Source organism: Plecotus auritus, assembly GCF_963455305.1.
Source record: "Plecotus auritus genome assembly, chromosome: 1".
Taxonomy (NCBI): domain Eukaryota; kingdom Metazoa; phylum Chordata; class Mammalia; order Chiroptera; family Vespertilionidae; genus Plecotus; species Plecotus auritus.
In genome coordinates this window covers 81,463,461-81,470,066 of record NC_137770.1, presented here as the reverse complement: position 1 = coordinate 81,470,066, position 6,606 = coordinate 81,463,461, and positions in this window count along the sequence as shown.

The following is a 6,606-nucleotide window of genomic DNA, read 5'->3' as shown; positions in this document are numbered from 1 at the left end:
AAAGAGAAGGATGCTGACAGATCAGAGAATGACAGATTGAAACGTGTACAAGAAAGATGTCACGATTGTTCCTGATTCATGTGATGGCCTATATGCTTGTGGGCCTCCAAGACTCCCTGTTGGGGGCTCCTGCTTGCTCACCTGTTTGGCAGGGATCTGTCCATGGTAAGCAGAGTGGTAGTGGTGACAGCCAGCTCTCTGGAGCTGAGCTATGGGTGAGTGAACTTGAAGAGGATGCTGGATGCTGGTTGGGTCTGTGGGTAAGGTGGTAGAGCAACCAAAAGCTATGTGTGTGTGGCTGCAAGGAGGAGCAGGTGTGTTCCCTGGCACCAGCCCACTCATAGGTTGACCACACACATGTAGGACTTCCCTGGCTTTTGCCTGTGCTACTGAGGATGTGCAAAGCAGCAGGGAGTTCCTTCGATGGGAATCAAACTAGCAACCTAAGGAAGTCAAGAATCCTTGATGCTATCAACTAAGTCCTTGGTCGGCAAACTGCGGCTCGCAAGCCACATGCGGCTCTTTGGCCCCTTGAGTGTGGCTCTTCCACAAAATACCACGGCCTGGGCGAGTCTACTTTGAAGAAGTGGCGTTAGAAGAAGTTTAAGTTTAAAAAAATTGGCTCTCAAAAGAAATTTCAATCGTTGTACTGTTGATATTTGGCTCAGTTGACTCATGAGTTTGCCGACCACTGAACTAAGTTATCTAAGAGTCCACCCTTGAATCGTGGGGCATGACTTTTTCTGCAAGTGACAGAGGTAGAGACACTGGAGTACTCTAGGCCCAACACGTCTTGGGTGATGGAAGCCTCCCTTGAAGGAAGTTCTGCACACTCCAGGGCTTGGGGGTAGCCCAGTGTTCCTCCCAGGTCAGTGACTTTCGAGATGCCTGGGCTCAGGCTCTCACCTGTTGCCTCATTTCCCCTCCCCGTGCCCCTTTTCACAGAGGGAGGATGGCAGCCAGCGGCAGCATCGGTGGCCAGAAAACAGTTAAGAGGGGGAGAGGAGGGTGGCATTGGAGAAATGGATGTGTATGTCCCATCCTGGAGGCCTTGCAGAGAAAAGGCAAGGGGAGAACCCACCCGAATGGGCATCAGGCAGGCACCACAGGGGAAGATGTAGGCCCCCCAGAAAACACTGCATGTAAGAGACTTGCTCCCCTCTTCCTCTGGTTCTAAAGTGCCCCCACTGCCTCCAACCCCGCCCTGCTGCACATTGTGCCCTAGGCTCACTTTTCAGGCACAATGAGGCTTACTGGGAGGTGATGGAGAAAAAAATATTGGGCCAAGCAGGAAGACCACACCCATAGGTTCCTGTGGGAACCCCTTTCACGTCCCGTGTGGTTTAGGGTTCAATGAAAGAGACTAGAAAAGTATTAATTTGGGAAATGGGGGCCAGGCGGAAGCCCAAGAGAGGACTACACCCGGCTCTGGCCTTGCTATCCCTTTTATTAAGATTATGAGATACACCCATAGCCTTTAGGCAGGCAATTCCAATAATAGCCAATCAGCAAGAATTTACATAAGACTAACAGGTGGAGGCTGCTTCAACTACCAAAGTCTCAACTAAACAGTGACTGATTAGCTCTGACCTTTTAGAGCTTCCAAGGTTAACCAGCTTTCCGGGTTCCTTGTCCACATCTCTCTGCTAGTGGGACAATGATCGGTTCCCAACAGGTTCCTAGCTTTTGTGGCAGTTGGGGGCTTGTCTCCCCTCCTCTGCCCAATCGCCTGTATTCTTTGGGCAGATATGGACGCTTCCTGAAGTAGCCCACAGTTCTGTAGCTTCCTGGAGTGGCACTGGAGGCAAATGGAAAGGGGACAGGAACAGTGGTGTCCAAATAGGACCCCTTATTCTGGCTCCACATCCTTTACAAATGTTTCAGATCACACCTGAGAGACCTTGAATGAGTGTGTCACCACACCCTGACTGGGAGAACTACACTCCTCCCTCTGGGAGAATGAGGGTCAGTGTAAGACCCCTTGGTTACAGGGCTTTCTCTTACCTTTTTAGGCCATGGACCAATCAGGTTCCATTAAAATTAACCACCTATTAAAAGCACCACCTATTAAAATGAACCAGTGACTCCTTCACAAGGCCTTGAGGAAGGTGCAAATCTGGGTGTAGTGGAGCCCAATGAACCTTCTGGGTACCATGTCTGAGGGGCAGGAAAGGCATTGCCCTGAAATCAGAAAGTGAGAATGTTCCTTCAAGAGTTCAAATTCTGACTTGGAACCCATCCTAGGACTCTGTGGGGGGCGGGTGGTGTTCAGAATGGTCTTCCTTGGATGGCTCAAGTCTGGAAGTTGAGTCACTTCCCTGAGCTGGTGAGCAGTTGCTTCCCTGGATGATTAGCTCCCTGATGAGCCATCTCATTTACTCTCCTAATGGTGGCCCCGGAAGGAAAGATGAAAAGAAAGAGAGGAGTGAAGAAGGGAGTGGTGCCCTTGTAACGGGGAGTCCAGCGGCAGGTGGAAAATAGAGAACATCCTGTGAGAAATGCAGTGAAGGCCTGTGAGATAGTCAGCAGCAGGGATCATAGGGACATTTTCGGTGCTGTGTGCAACTGCCCAAATTTTTTCAATGATGAGAGAGAATCATTGATCAACTGACTCCTGCACATCCCACACTAGGGATGGAGCCCACAACCATGGCATGTGCCTTGACCAGGAATTGAACCCTGAACTCCTGGTTCATAGGTCGACGCTGAGCGCCCCAGTTTAAATGTCATCTCTTTGGCAAGGGCTTATGAAATCCCTTCCAAACAGACACCAGGAGGAGTGGGTCTTCTGATGGTCTGAGTATCAGACTTAACTGTGAACTCCCTGGCCGGAAGCTGTGAATCATTCATTCACTGATCTCATTCCCCCAGTCCAGAGCTCAGTGTTCAGAAAATTCAGGCAGTAGAGTACCCCCTGCATGGATTTACAGAATGTATATCTGGAGTGAGGGCAACTGCATGGAACAAAACTCTAGCAGTGCTGAGATTCGAACCCTCACATCCAAAGGAATTGGGGCTTACATCCTGCATTGGACACCTCTCAGCCACAGTACCAAATTGACAGGAAAAGTTAGGTTATAATTACTAGTTATATCTTCCTGGCCCTTTTTAAGTATTGTAGTCTGGATACCCCCTCTCCTTTCCAAATCCTGACTGTAAATATCAACAAAGGACGGTAAGCTATTCCCTCCCTCCTGTGCTCCACTAGGTCTCAGCCTGCATGCAACCACCCTGAAAAGCTGCTCTCACTCCAGGAAAGATCTTCAAAAACAAACTAAACTCTCCTGAAGCAAAGCTCTTGGGAGGTAGAACAGAACAGCTTTCAGAAGGCAGGGGTTGCCTCAGCTTCTGTCTGGTGCCCACTAAGCACCCTATGTTTATTTAAGGAGTGGACCAGTGAAATCCTAGTTAGACGCCTGGAGGTCGGAATGGTGGTGCCATAAAGAACAAAGCTGTCTTTCCCTGATGTCATCTCGCTGCGACTTAAGTTTCTTTGTGACTTCTTGAGTTTCATACTTTTCGGTTCTGCTGCTGGGAGAAGAGTCTTGGAGTCTCCAGAAGGTGTAGGCCGTGCGTTAAAGAACCAAGCAAGTCTTGTCTCCTAGTTGTCTTTTGCTCCCTTAGACCCAAAGCCCGCACCAATCAATGCTGGCTCCCTCCTCTTGGCCCAGAGCAAACTCTGCAGTCTTCCTCTTCCAATTCCCCGCGACTTTCAGGTTTGATAGGTCCCTATTCCCCAGAAGCTTTCGGGACCTTTCTTTGGAACATAAATCTCAGGGTCTCCCACAGAGGGGCCCTATCCCTTGAGTAGCTGTAGGCACAAAAGAGATGATATCAAAGTCGGGTGATTTGTAAAAATTACATTGCAATTTGTCCAACTGACAATTGCTTTGGTACACAACTTATAATACGTTCAAATGGATTTGATCATAGGAATATCCTAATTTGGGCATGAAATAGAGCATGTAGAAGAAAATATTTTATTTATTTTTAAAGTATAAAACATGCATGGCTTGAAACAAATTAAAGATTAAAAACTCCTCATCCCCTCACCCCATCCATACCACATCCCCTTGCCTAATTAACCATTTTCATTATTTTATTATGCATCTTTCCTGTGATTTTTGTGTGTATATTAACAAATGTCAAATAAATGTTATTTACCTGTGACTTTTTTTATGCTATTCTGGACCTTGTGTCTTCCATTCAGGATACCCTGGAAAACTTTCCCTGTCTGTAAATAGACAGCAGAAGGAAAACATTTAAAATAAGGAGACTTCTAGCTTGACAAATCAGTTGAATGAATGGATTGTAACATTCTTGAATTATACTTTACCTTTAATCATTGTTTGATATCTCTTTAACGTCAGTATTCCCCATCAATAAAAATCCTATTGTGGTAGAAATTACATCAAATATTTAATGATCAATTTGAAAGTAAAATAAATTATAGAAAATGGGGTGATATCTGAAATTTGATTCAAAATAGAGTGAGTGGGGGTACAGATCAAATTGGCTTAGGTATGAATTGGCAATTCATTATACTATTTTACTTTTAGTATATTTGAAATTTTTCATAATGAAAAAGCCTCAGAAAAACGTAGTGACAATCAGGTATCTATTTTTAGGAATACATGATTGCTTCTGTACAATTTAATGAACAACAGAATTCTTCCCTAAAGATGGCAACTCTAATTCCACAAAATTAACTATCCAGCCACTGGGGAATGTCAAATACCAGGTGGGCTACTCAAAGCTGGGAAAGTAAAACTATAATGAACTACCAACTCCAAGAGGAATTCAACCCTCTCAGCAATAACATGCTTTCTGATCCAAAAGGAGTTGGGGCAATGCAGAAACATATACAAACACACAGAAGGGTAAGTATATACTCACAACATAGGAAAACAAAACAGAGTGCCGTTACCAAATATTTAGCTAAAAAAAAAAAAAAAAAAAAAAAATGAGGACCATAAAATAGCAGATAGAATTGAATTAGAAACAACAGAGACGTATGCTAACTTAAATACAAACAGAGGGTCCCTCCTTTATAGCCCTTAACTCATACATTTTTAACTGACATAATTTTGTATACTTTGAAAAAAATTCTTAATGACATGATCAGATTAAAATATAGCGCTAACAAATACACAATTACTATATATGTGCTAGTTTTTGCAACTTGTAATTTTTGAAATTAAAAATAAAGAAATGAAATTTACATTTTAATGTGAAACCTGTACTTGAGTTTGCTGCATAGGTGCAATTATTAATCCAACTTCAGTTAAGCATATATAAATCTCATTTTCAAAAGAAATGACATGGTTTTTGTCCTTGCTATTTATCCTTGTTAAAGTTGAATAAGCTTGCTCACACATGTAAGAAATTGAGAAGTAAAGTAAAATATTCATGAGTTTCCTCTAAATATGAAAAATCCAGAGCTTTCCTAGTGGCTGAGCAGCAAATCTCATTTTGTGTGTGCAATCAGACAGTGGATCAACATGAAGCTCTCAGACTGAACAGAAAATTCAGAGAAAGGGTCCCTCATCCAAACTCTTGATTACAAAGAGAAGAAAAATTATTTAATTTTTTCTGCAGCTCATCTAGATGGTTTTCAATAAATGATGATATTCTTACTCAATCTCAAGTCAAAGCAGAGGTGGAAACATTTCAAGATTTCTTTACCACATGATTTTTCCAAAAATTCAGTTTCCTTTTAAATTCAAGATTATCATATGAAATAAAAATATTTTCTCTAGAGCCCCCAAAGTTTTTCAACTGATTCATGGGATAAAAAATATCTGCTAAGTAGGCTTTCTTTCTGCAGCCATCTTCATTTTCTAATCACACAGAGAATTCTGACAATATTTTCTAGAAATTGCTATCACAATTCATCTTTAAACACTTAAAATCCTACTAAGCTACAAGATTTCATTACATAACAGGATATTTATATGCTCTTAGTCCAGGGTTTCACACAACTTAAATTTTTTTCTCAAATGAACTGATCTTTGTTTAATTAAGTTGACAATTTTTTTAACATTATCCAGAACATTGTACATTTCTTCCTTACAGCTTCTGACACTAGAACCTCTGTAAATAAAATCCAATGATTGATGATAAATGAACTCCTAGGTCTTGGTCCCTCTTGGTTGGTTAGATGGATTTTTATGGAGATAATGATGGTCTCAAGTACCTTCTCTTCTCCCTCATCTGTAGGGTGAGGCTGTGAGGGCTCCTCAATTCCATGCCCCCAACCCTTTCATTTAGGATGATCAGGTGACCATCGAGCTGTCTGAGAATAAATGGTATAAGTGGGCACCAGGTGGGCACCACAGAGTCCAGTCAAGTGGGTTCTCCCCCTTGCCTTTCCTGTGCAAGCTCTCTCAGAACCAACATAAGCAACCTTTTGCCAGCACCCCCTCCATTTGCCCTCTTACCCACTTTCTGGCCACGGACATTGGCCTTCATCCTCCCTCTGTGAAAAGGGGCACTGTGAGGAGAAATAAGACAACAGGTAACAGATCTGGTACTGGCATCTTAAAAATTGTCCCTCCCCAGATGTGGAGCCACTCCTAAAGCCAGGTGTGTGTACGACTTTCTTTA